Raw genomic sequence first — 17,089 nt, forward strand, 5'->3', positions numbered from 1 at the left:
GCGCCGCGCTCCCCGGTTCGCTTTCCGTGGGGACCGGCGCCAACAGCCGACCAGGAGGAGGAGGGAGGAGAGAAGGGAACAGAGAGGAGGCGCGGGAGGGACGGAGGGCCTGGGCGTGTCCCGCCCTCGGGCCTCGGCGCCCCGGAGGATCGGAGAATCAGAGCCCCGGGCTGAGGATTTGGGGCGCGGGGGAGTTCACAACCACCACCGGGGTGCCAAACGGGGTTCTAATTTTCGCAGTCGGGGCGGCGGCGCGGCTGGGGCGCACAGAGCCCCGGCCTCGGCTCGGCTGGCTCTGGCGCGGGCGGGCAGCACGGACCCGCCGCGGCCGCTTGGCCTGCAAGTCCGGCTGCGCCTTTTGTTCTGCCGGGTGGCTGTAATTTCACATAAAATGCCTATTAGAACCGCGGCTGTCGCAACACGACTTTCTCCTTGTTTTGCCACCAACTAACAGGATTAGCCAACAAGAGCGAGATTTCAAATTAACCATAAAAATTACAAATTGCAATTCATTTAGCTGCCCATTTACTACATTAAAACACATACATAAACGAATGTGCGTATTCGGAGGGTTGAGGCGCCCGCGAGAAGCCGCGCAGCTGAACTCCGGCCTCGAGACCTGAGAGTCAGGGCCTTGGCGCCGGACCGGCGGGCGGATTCGCACTGTCCTCCCGGGGACCAGAACGGCGCCACGTGCCCTCGAGAGCCGTTCAGAGGACTTGGGACGAGCTCGTTGAGTATCCGAGCTATTCCCAAGCAGGGGCTGTGCAGGGCGCGGAGGAGTGGTTCCGAGAGAGGGCTGCGTGGAAACCAAGCCTCTCAGGAGGAAAGCCTTCGGGAAAAAATCCGGGGTTGGGACCATTCTCCATTCTCGTTGGGTGCCTGGAGCGTCGTAAGGAACGACAAGTGGCGGGTTAGTACTCCGTGCGGAGGCAGACACGCCGAAATCAAGTCATTCACTCCAGTCACTTTGCACTGGGGTCTTTTTTAGGGAGCAGGCCATTCCTCGGCCTTGCCGGAGGGCTTGTGGGGCCGCGAGGGCCTTTAAAACCCAGTTTCTGCTTTCGCTGTTGCAGTTTTTCGCGTTACAGATGCCCAGAATCCTAGAGTTTTGTCTAAGCAGCAGACTCGGCGGGAGACCTGATTTCTGGGGTTGCCATGGGTCCGGGTGGGTCAGCAAAGGGGGACACGAAGCGGGCCGGGTTCTCCATCCTTCTCCTCCGGCAAACAGCATTCAGAGGGAACACTGACCAATGCTTCGCCCCTGCGTGGTTGTTTTTTGTTTAGTTCGGCAGATTTCGTTCCTAAACCAGGTCGTCTTTGGTAAGGGACACGTGCCTTTCTCCCCCTCTGCCTTGGACCCTAGGCCTCCCCAGGGAGGTGGCGTTGCCCCCACCGCACGCAATCGGCAGGGGGCGCGCTGAGACGCCTCCGCCGCGCCAGCCTCCAGCCCGGACAGCCCCGGGGGCTGCACTGGCTGGGGGGCTCCCAGCATCTCTCCCCGGGAAGAAGGGACCGCTTGGGCACCTGCGGGCGAGCACTTCCCTGACTGGGGGAGTGCGCGCCGGGCTCCCTATGCGGAGGGCGGGCCGGGGAAGGCAGAGGCCGGTTGGAGCCACCAGCTGTTGGACCCAGGGAGGTCAGATCCCGAGCTGGCGAAGAGCTCAGCGTGGACTCAGCTCCAGGGCTCCATCCCAGGACCGGAGGAAAGTGCTGAGTCTGCCTGGTCGCATCCAAGATGCGCACCTTAGTTCTTTCCGGACAGTCTCCACCACTCCAGCCCTAAACTCTTGGCCAAGTCCAGAGGCAAACGTGACTTCTCCCTAGGATATTCTCGAATAAGTCTAGAACGAGTCCTCCGATTCCACCGGAACACAGGCCTCCACCGATAAAGCCGATAAAGCCGGAGTAAGGATGGCGGGGGATGGGACGAGAGCCTAGGCTGGGGCTTGGGTCTCCTAAGGAGACCCTTCTTGGCTCTGACACTGCTGTCCCACACAGTGATTCCTCTCCCCAGTAGTCAGAATCTGCTCAACGGTTGGGTGGCGCCCACAAAGAGGAGCTTGGAGATGCTGGGACGCAAGGGGTACAGACTTTTCCAGAAGCTCCATGGAGCTGTTGCCATCATGGTGGGCAAGGCCTTGGCACTTCTGAGGCTCCAGCATAGGGTGGGCCAGACGTCCAGGTTGCTCCCCCCCCATGCAGGGGAGTGACACTATCCAGGCCCCCAGCTGCTCCCCACCTGGGCCACCTCCACGCCCAAGAGAGAGGGGAGCGCCCAGCCCAAGCCCAGCCCTGTGATGTCAGCCAGTCCTGCAATGTCAGCTCGCTGTGGAAAAGCGAGCCGGTCAAGATACGGTTTTCCTGTTCCCCTGGCTGGCTTTATCACTCTAGTACACTGAGCCAGAGGACACAAAGGGGAGTTTGTTCTTGAATTCTCTGCCAACAACCACGGCCAGATTATGTTTCCTTTTCCTACACTCACGGTGGTCCAGTTCCCGGGTGCAGGGAGCCGGGAGCTGCCTTTGTTCGGCTGACAAAGACCGGAAATCCAGCCAAGGATTGTCACAGGTCAGGTCCAATGGAATGTCCACATCCTTTTGCAGGTTCCTGGGCTAAACCCTTGCCCTAGGGGCCTAGGGCACCTCCTCCGATCCCGACCCTTTACTTTTGGGAACCTAAACCATTCCCTTGAGCCTGCCAGAATCCTCTCGGACTCCCAGCAAAAATACCCTGTTGTGTGCAAAACAGGACCTTGAGCAAGAGTTGAGAGGTCTGGGAAGAATCCCTACGGCAACAGGACCAGTCTGCTTCCCAGCCACAGGCGGAGCGTGGGCTGTGGCCAGGGTCCATGCAGCCCGCCCCTCCTTTATAACAATAACCACCATAGATCAAGTGCCCAGGTAGCCTGCCCCGTCCTCACCCTGCAGACCCCAGGTGTGGAGCCTGCTGTGCACGGAGAGGTCCCAGCCTACTAGCCTGCAAAGCGAAGATGGTTAGCCGGCCCCACTTACCTCATTGTGGAGCGAAGCCTAGACAGAAAAGGGGTGAGCAAATCCCCTGAAAAGTGTAAATATCTCAACATCGGCGGTTTGCTCCCAGGGGGGAGGACAGGACGTGTCTTGTCTCCTTTCGGCCTGAAAGGCCAAGTGCGTGCTGGACTTTTCCCAAAGCAGCTGCTGTGGCTTTGCCCTTCGGAGCAGTGGGGCCGCTGCCAGATAAGACAGTGCTTCGCACGCTGATGAATTTTAACCTGCTGTGTTTCAAAGTTCCACAATTAGCGGCTGAGTCATGGAGCTGAGATGAGTACAGGGTGGTGAGGTCAAGTCCTGTGGGAGAAATGATGCTGGAATCTGAGATTTCTGGGTCTCGGCGCTCAACACATTTTATTAAGCACCTGCTGTGGGCCGAATATTGCATTAGGTGCCCCGAGGGCCACGCACACGCCCGGGCACTGTGCAAGCTCCTGACCCGACGCTTGCCCCACAGTCTATGCGCTCTACTCAGGGAAGGTGCCCTCCAGCATAGCTTCCGAGTCACAGCTTGAAGAAATGGGGCACCGACCGGCCTGTCTAGAACCTTCCACACGATGCCAAAACCCTGCCCGACTCACTACCCAGCTTCCTGTTGATGGCTTCCCTCAGCCTCCCACCTGGACCGGGTGCCTCGCAAGTGAGGACAGCTCCGTCCACCTGTGCCAGCGAGTGAGTGACAGGTGAGGGGCGGGGGCCCCAGGAGACGTACACTGATGCGCGTGCACGAGACAACCAAGCTCTAGAACATTCTGTGGAAGATCCCTGCGATGCTCTCAGAGGTCTGAGCGTATAGCGCTGCCCGGTGCAGCCCCTGGGCTTCTCCCCACCCCGGCCCTGCTCTCCTGACTCCTCCAGACCATGTCCTCTGGCTGACAGAGACCAGTCTGGCCTGGGAAACAAGCCCCAGCTCCCACCACTTCCGGCACCGGTGCGTCGTCTTTGCAGGTGAAGAGCCTCAGATGGGAGAAATAGGCGGCGGAGGCCGTTTTCCCAGGGCTTGCATGCACACCTCCAGATTGGGAAATGAGATCCCGTAAGACGAGATGATCAACCGTCAGGAGGTCAAGCACGGCCCTAGAGGAGACTTGTCAGCTTGTCAAAAGCATGCTTGGGTAGCCTTCCCTGCGGGCCGATCCTCGGGCCTGCCACTTGATAAAGGCAGGTTCACAGCCAGCCTGAAAGATAGGCTCCACCCTCATTCTTCCCACTTTCCAGATGAGAAAGCCGAGGCACCATGAGGTTTGGTGATTCGCCCATGTGACCCACCTGCAGGTAAGTGATGGAGCCTTGAGCTGTCTCCCGACGGTCTGGCCCCGCACAGCGTCACCGCTCACCGAGACATGCCCGTGCCCAGAGAAGCCCCAGCACCCACTGTCGCTGGATGCGGAGAGACAGGGAAGGAGGCACAGGAAGGTCCAGCCACCCACCTGGCTGCAGGGACCCAGCCTTTATATATTTTTATTTTTTAAAAAAGATTTTTATTTATTTATTTGACAGAGATAGAGACAGCCAGCGAGAGAGGGAACATAAGCAGGGGGAGTGGGAGAGGAAGAAGCAGGCTCATAGCGGAGGAGCCTGATGTGGGGCTCGATCCCATAACGCCAGGATCACTCCCTGAGCCGAAGGCAGACGCTTAACCGCTGCACCACCCAGGTGCCCCGGGACCCAGCCTTTAATCCTCAGAGCCTCCTGGTCCTGGCCCTGAGGATAGACTTGATGAAGGATGCCTCGAATCTTCCCAAATCAAAGGGCACAGCTGGCCCCACATGCCATTCGTCCAATAACCCCTGCTGGGAGAGATTCCAGATGCTGACCCTGGCTCCACTCCCCCTGGTCCTCAGCTTTGATCTGATGAGTCTTAATCCCCGCTGGCGACCTGGCCTCCGTCCATCTGCTTCTGTCCACCATCCAGGCAGCCGCGCCAGCCTCTTCGGGATTCTCTGGCCTGAACACCTGTTCCCACTGGCGACTCTTGTTCCTCCCGTCTTTCCACAGGGTGGCGGAAACACAGCTGGAGTGAAGCTGTCACTGTGCCCTACGTAAATGTCCCCCAAACTGTCAAGAAAAAGTCAAGTGTATTTAATACACTGCATTGAAAAGTCAGGAAGGGTGTTTAATAACAGATTAGAGGATTCCCTCCGAAGTAGGTAAAACAATGTTAAAAGTTGAGATACTTTTCTATTAGACGTCCAGGAAACTCAGCTCCGTAAGAAAACAAAGTGTTTCTCTATAGTTCATTCCAAAACTTTGCAGCCCAAACACTACCAGCGAAGTCCTAGGAGCCTGCTTGGGGTGGGGGGTGGGGGGTGGCTTTGAGCCTGGCCTCAGCGCCCCGCAGACCTGTTCTGGAGCCCAGCCCCTCTACTCCCTAGCTGTGTGGTCTTGCAGAAGTCTGCTACCCTCTCTGAGCCTTTTCTCCCCCCTAAGTGGGGCAGTAACAGTCATCAGGGAGTTGCCGTGACGGTACATGAGGGAGAGTAAGTCAGGTGCTTAGGACTCCATGTCTATCACATTCATTTTCTCCTTGGGCTCAGAATGCCCGTGCACCAACAGATCTGGACGCCAGGGCATAGGTAGGGGAGGAGAGGCAAGGAGCAGAAGCTGGGCTTTAGAAGAGGGGCCATGGAGAGGGGAAACGAACAGACTGTGTTTGGGAGAAGCTCAGTGCTCCTGGCCTCCACTGAGCTCCTTCCTTCCCAGGTAGACCTCGGGCCGTAAGGTGTCTGTTCTCTTCTGCTCCTCAGGAGATTCAGAGAATTTGTATGATGTCTCACCTGCGTCATGCACCATGCTTCACTTTCCTTATGTGTCTGTCCTTCCCGGGATCCGGTGAGGTTAGGGTCGTCCTTGAGCACGTTGCATCTGGGCTTTTGTGCGTTAAACAAAGGGTCCACCCCTTCCCCCAGCAACCATGCCCCAAGGGTCCCTACCTTTCCTGCCTGGCTTGAAACTGTACCCCAGTCACCTATGAAGCAAACTGCACTCATGTTGGGGTTCCAGGTTTCAAAGCTTCAGGGAGTGTGGGGATGGAAGCAGCTGGATGGAGTTTGGGGAACTCTCGTTTTTCCAGCGGGTTTCCTTTCTCCAAAACCACATACATCAATGCCGTACCTCTTTTCACCAGAGCATCTGATGGCTGAAGGAACAGGCAGGGCTGCGTTTTACCTTCATGGGCCTTTTTGGAGACCCTCCGAGGAGGTCCACGGGTGAAGCAGGGGTAGGGATCTCTAACCCCCAAGATGATAGGGCCCCCTGAGAGCAGCTCTGACTCCCTGCTCCCTTCCTGTGGGCCCTGTGTGCTCTGTTGTCTATAAGAAATGAACCCTCGTGGGCGTCTCCCCCAGCCACCCTGATTCCGGGGTCGCATTCACCCAGCTTCCAATGACCTTGCCTAAGAAACACCCCTCTTGACATCGACTTCATCCAGGGCTGCAGAAGCCCAGTTTAAATTAAAGGGGAAGCCACCGGCAGGGCTGGGGTCTGGGAGCCTTTGAAGTTTGGGCTCCAAGCACGTTGTCACCTGGGGGGCAAATGGATTTTCATTCGGAGGAAATCAAGTCCTTTGAGAGAGTGCCTGAATGAGAGAAGATGGGCGGGGGGACGGAGGGCTGGGGTCTGGGCTGCTGTCTGAGACATGAATCACTTCCCCGTTAGCAATGCTGGCCTGGGGAAGTGCTGCCACCCAGCCTGAGTAGGGCCCCCACCTCTCCGGACCCTCTTCTCCACGGACGGTCCCCACAAAGAGGCCAGGGGGATGGCTTTGCTACGGGAATGTGCTAACTCCACCCTCCGTTCAACATCTGAATCGAAACCTGGCCTATAAATGCAGTATTTTTTGAGGTCCCAGAGGGGCCCCGTGGGGTCTCCATGGCACCTGGAAGCTGTGTCCAGCAGGCTTCCCACACGGCCGGTCCACTACCAATGACCCCTCAGTCACATCTGATGAGTGGCTGGAGGAACCCCGAAACCTCAGAGCACACTCATCTGGTTAGTGTCATGCCCTGTGCCATCCACGCGTGGCTCTCATCTCCCCTGTGACAGCTTCGATGGACTCCGGATGGGCCGGCATCTCGGTTCCTTCTCCGGGAGGGCCTGCCGTCTTACCCCAGACTCCGCACATCCTTGCTCGCCTCGGCCCCCGGAGCTTCCTGAAGGGCTGCCGGGAGCCCATGTGCTCTGCGGGGCTCGGCGCGGTGTCCTCTGGCTGCTCTGACGGTGAGTAATCCCCACCTTGCATGACGGAGCAGTGAATCCATTCACAGGCGCTTGAGAGAACAGAAGTCGCCAGCAAAGACTTAGGAAGAGGGAAGGGTGGGCAGAAAGGAGGTGTTTCCTGGTGCCCCTCTTTCCCCTTCTGCCGGACTGTGAGGGCGCACGCAGTTCCGGGTGCTTCCGTCCTGTTGCGTAGCCCAGTGAGGGGACGCCAGGCAGTGTCACCCGGTGTCCCATGGACAGTTCTCATTCAGTGGGACCCAAACGTGGGGCGGTTTGGAGGGGCCCGTGGAGACGGCCACTGGCCTCTCCTCCAACTGTCGGTTTATTCTCTCCGTGCAGCGAACGCACACCGTGCACACACGGAACCACACGCGGCGACTCGAATCCTCTCAAAGGTGAATAATCCCAGGAGGGAGAGGCGGCGAGTGGGGCTAAGAACCAGGCGCTCTGGACGTGCGCAGGAGGGGAGAGCAAGCCGTGATGGGCGGGGGGCTGCGGCGGTGAGCAGGCACTCCAGCCCCATGGCAGGTAGCTCTGTGACCGCGGGCAAGCCAGCAGCGTCTTCCGCCCTATTGCCAGGGCGAGGGGGGGGCCTCCTGCCGCCTGTGAGCAATGCGCTGAGAACATGGGTCTGGAGGGAAATGCAGAGATGACACTTCAGTGTTTCACTTCCCGGAGGAGGACCGAGAAGTGACGCCGCCCTTCAGAGAGCCAGGTGTGTTTTTGGCTCCTGCTGGCTCTGGCTCAGGGGGACACAGCTTTGCGCCATGTCCCACGTTGGGGGTCCCTCACCTGTCCCTCCCGTAGACGAGCTGGAGTAGACGGCTGGTGGGGGGGGCTCGAACAGAGCGCGTTTGTACGGGGGTGCTCACCTCCCCGCCGTGTCCTTCCCAGACCCCGAGAGTGTGGCTGTGTTCGCAGATGTCATCAGTTAGGTTAAGATGAGGTCATCCTGAAGCAGGTGGGGCCCTGTACACCTGACTGGTGTCCCTGTAGAAGAGAGGAGGACACGGAGCCACCCAGAGAGTAAGGCCACATGCCGATGAGGGCAGAGACCGGGCCGTGCGGCGGCAAGCCAGGGGACGCGGGGGCTGCCGGCAGCACCAGAAGCCCCAAGAGGCAGGGCGGCCTCCCCTGCAGGTTTCCGAGGGAGTCCGGCCCTGCCCACACCTCCGTCTACGCCTCCCAGGCTCCAGACTGGGAGAGAGTACACTTCTGCTGTTCAACCCCCGGTCTGTGGGACTTTGAGCAGATGCAGCTCTCAGACTGGGCCTTAGCACCCTGGCAGAGACGGGCAAGGTCGCGGGGCGCCGGTGGCAGCCAGGCCTGGGGCACGGGAGTCCCTCCTCCCACTGCAAAGTCACTGTGCTGTTCCTGATGCCACGTGTCCTCCCCTGTCTGCCCTGATGAAGGGGGCCTGCAAGGCCCACGTGGGACGAGGCTGGCATGTGAGGGCGCTGGAAACTCCCTCTGCCTTTTCCTTCCGCCCAGCCCTGTCCCCACCTGACAACACCTGCCCGGCCTGCTCCGTATTCTAGGAACATCTGTGGGGGCTGGGGTGTGGTGAAGACCATGGGAGGGAATGCAGGCCCGGCCTGGAATGAAGATGTTTCTAACAGTCACAGGACTGCCGAGGGGGTGGCCACATGCCTCGCAGGACCTCAGGGAGCATCAGCGTGGCCGCAGGCAGAGGGCAGGAGTGAGGGAGAGCTTAGGGGTTTCCCAGGGCAAGGCAGGGCGGGGTCAACAGATGAGGACTGACCGGTTTGAAGAATCTCAGGGGGCTCTACGCTGTAGGGGTGGTTCTGAGTTGCCCGGCGCTGCGTCCGCTCGCACTGGGGTGATTAAAGCAGAAGAAGGTTGCCTCCAGGGGTTCACGGGCCAGATGGAGGCCCGCGGCTGTAGACCGGTTGGTTTGCATACAGAGGCTGCGCCACTGGCCCTGCACTGCCTCTGAGAGGCGGCTCCCCCAGGGACCGGCAGTCTGCCCCGCCGGGAGCGACATCACACTACACACTAGATAGACACTCTGTTCTTGAACGCCTGTGTGTCTACTCGCAACAATACCTGTGTTTGAGCAGGGACGACGCAGGATCGCCCGCCAGCCGCCCGTGTCGCCCAGCCTGGCGGGTGTGTCTGGGCACGTGCAGCGCTCTGCCTCGCCGTGGAGGGGGAGTCCAGGCCCCGAAGAGCTGGCTCCAAGGCAGACCTGCGGGCAGGCGGAGGAAGGCAGGGGTGAGGCCTGGAGCGGGAGCACGGTCGGCGGCTTCCGCCTTCTCCGCAAGCTTGCCGGTGAGTGTCACCGCTTCCCGGGAGCACTCTGTGCCACGGATCAGAGACCACGGGGGTCCTTGCATGTCACCCAGCACCTGAGGACATGACATTGCTACCCATCTGCGGCCGCCTGCTGCCCGGTCCTCCCCCCGCGCTCTGCAGGGGTTTGCTTGGAGCACGCAAGCCGGGGCCCGTGACCTTGAAGGGGGAACACGGCTTTGCAATGTGCCAGGCTCCCTTCCGGGGAGCACGCGGGGTCTGGCTACACATCTGCCTTGAAATCCGTGGATGAAAGGAGTTGCTGTCCACGCAGTGACAGCACAGCCTTGAGGCCCAGAGAAGAGGAGCGTGCATGCCGCACCCAGCCCTGGTCTCTCGGTGGCCCCACTGCTGCGGCCGCAGGAGGGGCAGGAGGCCAAGGGCGGGGGACGAGAGGGGGGTGCGTTCGTTGATGGGGTGCCGCAGGTGCAGAGCGGTGCCACCCCGTGCCCGTGTTCCTTTTCCTCCCTCTGCGCGACTTGTCTGCCCTCTCTCCTTCCGTTCAGAAGGCAGGAGCGACGGGCAGAGGTCCCTCTTCATGTTTTGGGTCAGGGCCTGCAGGATCTTTATAACAATGGTGGGGGTGATCACTCGGAGCCCATCTACACTTGGGTCTCCCTGTGCCTGATTACCCCAAGGGGACATGCCCCCCGGGAGCAGCAGGGACCTTCCTGCCGGGTCCAGACCTCAGGGTCAGTGTTTCCCAGATGGCATTCCTGGGAAGGTTAGTTCCTCTAGGGGTCGATATCGTATGCCATGCAGAACAGAAGGGGGGCTCCCTGGAAGGAATAGGCGGGCGTACCACCATCCGGGGCCTCCTCCCCAAGGTTACGATACTCGTGTAAGCATATTAAAGCCTCTGAGAAGTCCTGAAGGAATAAACCTGTGTGGTTTCATTTAAGCAGGGGCTTTCCCCAGAATCTTTGCCGGTGCCCCCGAGCCCTCGGCGTCTGGTGCTCTGGAACACTCGGGGAGAGTCCTGTTTCACAACATCGAGGGGAGATGGTCTGGGAGCAAACCAACAGCACGCATGGTTTCCGTTTCTGTGACCTAATAACCAAGCAGGCTCTGCCTGCCGACAGGTTTGAAAGCTGTTATCTGGGCCAGCTCCTGGGGAAGATGAGGCAGCTTGTCTTCAGTGCCTTTGGCCTCCCCGTCTTGTCCACTTCTTCCCTGTCGGTGACCCCTCTCTCCTTGACCTGCCCACATACCCAATGTTCTGATTCTGCCCATGTTTCCTCTCCTCGGAAGTTTCCTTTATGACTAGAATAGAACACTTGTTTATACTAATATGTAAATGGCTAGCCAGCTGATAGCACTTGAATTTGGCGTGGGCAGGAAGCCTTGTGTCCGCTGCCCACATGCCTGGGTGTTTGCCTCCCAGCTGAGGACCGCCTCCCAGCTGAGGACCAGCCCCCATTTGCTCTGAGTTGAAAGTGTCCTTTCTAATTATAGAATTTCAAAGATTCGGAAGTTGGTTAGAGTTGGTCTCTGTTAACGACTGTTAACAGCACCTACTCTGAGGAGAGGAGGTCCTACGCTAGATGCAGAATATACACTGGTGGGCAACAGGGATAAGGCCCCTGGGGGCTTGGCTTCCAAGACGGGAGTCGGAGAAAACCAAGGTAAGGAGGTGAGCTACATTTCATTCTAACAGGGGGTTGGTCTAAGCAAAGGGAGGAGGGACTGTCAGGGAGCTGGCGGCTGCTGGCGGCTGCCAGAGTGTGAACGGTGGGAGAGGAAATTCAGATGAGTGGGCGTGTTCTGCAAAGGGCCCGAGTATAAATGGAGTGACTGCGGCTTTGGGGCCACGTGGGTCTCTGCCTGCATGTTCTTCTTTGTGTTTTGAAAACCCTTTAGAGGGGCGCCTGGGTGGCTCCGTCCTTAAGCGTCTGCCTTCGGCTCAGGGCGTGATCCCAGAGTCCTGGGATCGAGCCCCGCATCAGGCTCCTCCGCTATGAGCCTGCTTCTTCCTCTCCCACTCCCCCTGCTTGTGTTCCCTCTCTCGCTGGCTGTCTCTGTGTCTCTGTCAAATAAATAAATAAAATCTTTAAAAAAGAAAAAGAAAAAAAGAAAACCCTTTAGAGACGGGAGAACCAGTTGTTCACCCTGGGTCACCTTTGGTCCAGATCCCTGGCTCAATGTTGGAGTTCTGCCCACCGGAGGGCACTGTTTTTAGGGAAAGTTTCTGGTTTCCTTCAAAATAAGACAAAGTAAAAATTTAAAAAGCATGGGTGTAAGTCTAGGGGATGAAGGAGGAAAGTGCCTGAGGTTGTGATGGTGAGTGGTCTGTGTCCACTAGGCCAGCCTCTGGGGCCCAAACCCCAGCCTGGGTGCGGCCATGACAGTATGTTGTAGGTGTGTTAACATTTAATCGGTAAACTTTGAAGAAGAAAATTGCCTTGCAGAATGTGGGTGGGCCCCACCCAATCAGTTGAAGGCCTTAAGAACATGGACTGAGCTTTCCTGAAGAAGAGGGAACTCTGCCTCAAGAGTAATATAGAAGTAAGTCCTGTCTGAGTTTCCAAGCCTGTGGCCGCCTTTCAGAACTTGTCCTCAAGATGTCAACACCAGCTCTTACCTGAACTTCCAGCACCCCCTACGACTTTCAGACTTGCCGGTCCCCACAGTCAAGTGAGCCAACTTCTTAAATATATCTCCCTCCCTCTGTGTTCCTCTCCTCCCTCCCCACATACCTTCTTGGTTCTGTTTCTCTCCTTGGAGAACCCAAAGGCAGCCACTTAGAAAATAGTCATTCATCTGAATTGCCTCTCTGTAAATCGTCCTGGGCCGCTGAACCTTTCCTGGGACGGCTGCAAAGGGCAGGTGGCATGTCTGGCACTGTCCTTCCCAGGAGAGAGGAGAGAAAAGACTTTGGAAGGGTGTGGGGCCAGGCAGCTGCAGCGTCCTGAGCAAGGGAAGCCTGGATGTCTGCTGAAAACCAACAGCCTCACTGAAGGCCTTCCCCTGTCCCTGCCCTTCCTGCCCCCATCCCTCAGGGCCACCCAAGGTCGTTTGGCTGGGCCAGGAAGCACAGAGCCTGCCGCTCAGGGCTGCGTGCGTCCACTGTCGGCAGGAGGGACAGGCACATGGGAGTCTGTGAGTCCACCTGGAAGGTGCCCTCCCTTTCCTGGGCTGTCCTGTGGCCTGTGAGGTGCCCTCTGACCCCAACACTGACCCCATCATTTGGGGTATGGAGGTCCTGAAGGCTTTTCCTTTCTGAGTCCCAAGTTCAAGTGCAGATAGGCCCTAGTCAGCTTTTCTTTTCTCCATCACGTCCTATGGCGTAGGGATCGACCAAGAAGAAGGTCCACAGAGGTTCTTGTCGTGCATGGTGGAGACAGGAACTGTCCCTCCGGACACGGGAAGAGCCATGTTCCCCGGTCTTCTCTCGACTGGGCGAGGTCAGGAAGCTGAGTGTGGGGCAACGGGTAGTAAGCGGAAGGGCTCCTCCCCTCTGGCCATTCTCCTGTGGCTGGTGGCGGGCCACTGGCCCTGTAGGACGAAGGTGACTCCTGGGCCACGGCAGGGCAGCCTTGGGGAGCAGAGCCCCCAGGCCTCAGTCACCCCCGGCCTCGACTCTTGAGAGACAAGTGCATCTCCAACGAAACCCTTCTATGTTCGGGAGCACTGTTCTTGTGAACCCTGCCTGAGTCAGCACGTCTCCTCTCCTAGGTACGTGCCCACACCTCAGAGAGGCTCTGAGGGCCGGCGGGGGCTGCCGCGGGGTCTGGAGCCGCAGACATCGGCAGGGGGAGGGGGAGGGTGCACGAAGAGCCCCCTCGGAACGGGGGGTTCAGGGGGTGCCTTCCCCGGGGGCCCCACACGCCTATGACCCATCTTTGCCTCTTGCCTCTGTGGCCACAGATGGCAGCTAAAGGGGCTTCGGAGGCCCTGCCTTCCCAGGAGGAGAGAGGAAACTGGGCTGTCCTGGGTCCCCACATGGGGACCCCTTGTGCTTCTTGCCTCTCTGTACTGTTGGGCTCCTCGGAGCAGCACGGGGTCAAGAGGAAGCATCCCAGTGTGTGCGTGTATGTGCTCTCCGCCTCAAAGAACAGGTTTAATGCAGCGAGAGAATGGATCAGTTGAACGGAACACAGACAGACTTCTGAAATCTGCGTCTGCGTCCCTCGCTAGTCAGTCAAATGGTGTTAGTTTATGTAAACGGAGCTGGGATGGCGATTGGGACGGGGGTCCTGGGGCCGGGAGGGACAGGAGTAATTGGCCACATGAAAGACACCTGTGGTTGGCTCTCCTCACGGCCGAGCAGCGGTAAGCGCCTCATGGAATTATTATATACAGGGAATGAATTTTAAAAATTCATGCTTCCCCATGTTCTTCTCTTCATCACATAGTTCTTTAAAAATATCATCCTCAAAAGGCAATCTTAAATATTTAACAGGATCATTCTTGATTAAAATCTAATAAAAGGTGGGGGTCGCCTTCCACACACAATGCAGGCATACAACTAAGGGGGGGCTCTCCCGGGGAGTTCACGTGCTCCCTGGCGGGGTCCTCCTTCTGTTCGAGCTCTCTGCGTGTCCCGCCCCTGCTTCCGTCCCAGGGTCCAGGACACCTGCTGTTTCCCTTCACCTGAGAGGTCTACGCCCAACTCCAAGGACAGGGATCCAGCTCCCGGTGCTCACAGTTTCCATCCCGTGTCTAATGAATCACATTCTACCCAATGGCTTGGTTAGGACGAGGGGTGCAAACAGTTGTCGTCTGAGCTTTTATTGTGCCCAGCCCCGTGCTGGCCCAGCGCCCGCCAGCCAAGTAGACACTCCTCAGGGGCGTCCTGGGGGACGGGCCTGGGGGAGGGACGAGCCTGGGGGCAAGCATGCTGCCGACTCCTGGTCATTTCCAGAGGTGAGGACTCATTTACACCTGAACATCTTCTGTGCATCTCTGGGCAAGATTGCATTTGCCGGAGAAGATCTTTCTTGTCCCGGCAGTGTTCTTTTGAGACCGAACCTGCATTTGAGGGTAGAGAAAGCACTATTTAAGTAACGTTCCATGATGTCTTGTCCAGGGGGTGAAATGCATTCCTGTGTTGGTGGCGGAGTGTTTCTGCTAGTTTCACTGCTTTTAAATTGTTAAGAGCATTGAAATGACTGGTAGCTCAGACGCTCTAAACTGGTTCCTCTCGGGGCCCAGGAGAGTCCTTGCGGTCTAAAAAATGGAATAGAGACAAATTAAATGATAATAGCGCACCTGCTCAGATCTGTAATTTAGACTCTTGTAATGAAAAAACAATGAGTGGCTTTGCCTTTCTGCTGTGTTGCAAGCTTTTATCACAGTTGTTCAGGTTACAAATAAAAAGCCGTAAGCCCCCCACCATCACCTGCAGCAGAGCGCTTCCTCCTTCCCCCGGGGCTGCTGCGGCTAGACAGAATGCATGTTCCAAGCTGGAGCCCCCGTTCTCCCCGGCAAGTTGGAAGGGCTCCCGGCTCCCTTTAAGGGGCTCCCTCCATGGTCCAGGGTGATGATGCCTCGTGCTCCCTGGGGTCTGGCCTGCACGATAAGCTCCCCTGTCAAGTCTGTGACCCCTCAGAGGGCAGAGCACATAGGCCGATGATGATTTCCCATAAATAAGGTCGCCCAGAAGCTTTGCTTGTCACCCTGCTGGCCCACGTTTGCTCACCTGGTTCCGCCTGGCTTCAGGGGAGGCTGGGAAGTGAGGTCTTCTGCAGGGTGTCCTTGGTGCAGCCCAGGTGTTCTGGAAGGTTCTAATAGGAGGAGAAGCTTCTGGGGGCATAGCGACAGAGGCACGGAGCAATTACACTGAGCAGAGCCGTTGGTCCACTCGTCACCTGCGAGGGGATGCCCGTGCCTCGTGGTCACTGCCCAGCACTGAGTTTCCCTTGGACCATGGGGCCGGAGTCAGGAAGTATGGGAGAGAGCACTTCCCTTGCTATCCGGGGTGTGAGGGAGAGGTCCCCACGAGGCTGTGCCCAGGGCTCCGGTCACACCCCTGTGTCTCAGGCACTGGGACTCCCCTCACCTGGCCTTCCTCACACCAGCACATCCCCGAGGATGTGGAAGGAGTAAAAGGCCAGGATGAACGCCCGGCTGCCCAGCTTGGGGTAAGTCTGGTCAGTTGCAGGAGCTCCCTGACCACAAACTAGGGGCTCGAGCAACGCAAGTGCACAGTCTCTCAGTCAGGACTCAGCACGGCCCCAGATCCAGGTGTGGCCACGCCCGGCTCCCTGCAGGCGCCCAGGAAGGACGTGTTCTCGGCCTGGCCTCTCCCGGCTGAGTCCGGTGGTCCCTGGGCAGAACTCCAGTCTGTGCATGACATCCCCTGCCCCCCCTGCACCTGTCAGCACCCACACTCCCCTTTTCATGAGGACACCAGTGCCATTGGATTAGGGCCACCCTGCTGCTGTGTGACCACGTCTTAACCTAACTAGTCAGATCTGCAATGGCCCCATTTCCAAATAAGGTCACCTTCAGAGGTGCTGGGGGTTACGACTTCAACGTATCTTTTTGGGGGGACACAATTCAGTTCATGAGAAAGGTTCTGTCCAAGTCGAGGGGAGGTGGGAGAGGCAAGCAGGAGGGTCAACTGTGCTGCAAGGCTTTATCTCTTCACAGAGTGGGGACAACATGTGACATCTTACCCTTCTTCCTATTTTTCATCTGTGTCAATGCAGCCAACAGTAGAAGAGACACAAACCCACAATGACGAACAGAAGAGGGTACAGCCGTCAAGGTGGGTCCCCCCGAGCCAGCGGGGCAGTGGAGACACTCAGACCAGCGCTCAGTGGGGGTGGGGCGGGGGTGGGGCGAGGGTGGGGGAGGAGGGGCGCAGCCGGGAATGGGGGGCGCCCGGAGGAGAGATGACCCTGTGCTGGTTCGGGGGTCAGGTACCACGGAGGCAAATGAGGGATGGGTACACGTGGAAGGTAAGTTCTGGCAGAAAGGGGACCATCAACATCAGGAACAGTAAAAAGTTGCACAAGAAAATGAACATCTTAGCACGTAAGGGGGTAGCTATGAGCAGGGCCGAAAGCACTCAATGTCAGTTTGAGAGAGATGATGACCGAGGCAAGGGGCGGAGAACCAGCGTGCGGCGGGGTGACCCATCGATCTCCACAGGAGGAACCAACAGGCAGCTCTTCACGGTGCATATCCACGAGGAAGGCTCCAGAAACAAGAGCTAGGGGAGGCGAGTGGCGGCCCCCGTCCAGGGGTACCAAGTGGTGGGAGGGGCAGGGAGGACGACTGCTGCTCTGCATCATAAATCGGACACACCATGTTACTTTAAAAACGTATGATCTTGGTAAATGAAATGAGGGCTAACGTCCTTGAATGCTATGGCATCTTTAAAAAGGTGTGCGTGTCAGACCCCAGGGCCCCCGAGGGTAGCTCGGCGTGGGAGCCCTGAGGACGCAGACACAGAGGGCCGGAGCAGAGTCCCCGCCTCACGGGAGTGCCAGTTGGGGGCTGATTGGCTGCTGGGGGGGCGGGGCTGTGCTCCAGATGCCAGCAGCATGTCCCCACCGTCCAAGGCGCCCACGCCCGGG

General features: G+C 58.2%; 1 long non-coding RNA gene across 1 annotated transcript; it reads left to right on the plus strand.

Annotated features, from left to right (window-relative positions):
- Window positions 1-13,070: 13,070 nt before the first annotated feature.
- Window positions 13,071-16,803, plus strand: LOC121105918. The gene is made up of 3 exons (XR_005838660.1): window positions 13,071-13,238; window positions 16,217-16,275; window positions 16,662-16,803. It is a non-coding gene; the product is annotated as an uncharacterized LOC121105918 (long non-coding RNA).
- Window positions 16,804-17,089: the final 286 nt, after the last annotated feature.

Source organism: Ursus maritimus, unplaced genomic scaffold (genome assembly GCF_017311325.1).
Source record: "Ursus maritimus isolate PB19 unplaced genomic scaffold, ASM1731132v1 scaffold_3, whole genome shotgun sequence".
NCBI classification, from domain to species: domain Eukaryota; kingdom Metazoa; phylum Chordata; class Mammalia; order Carnivora; family Ursidae; genus Ursus; species Ursus maritimus.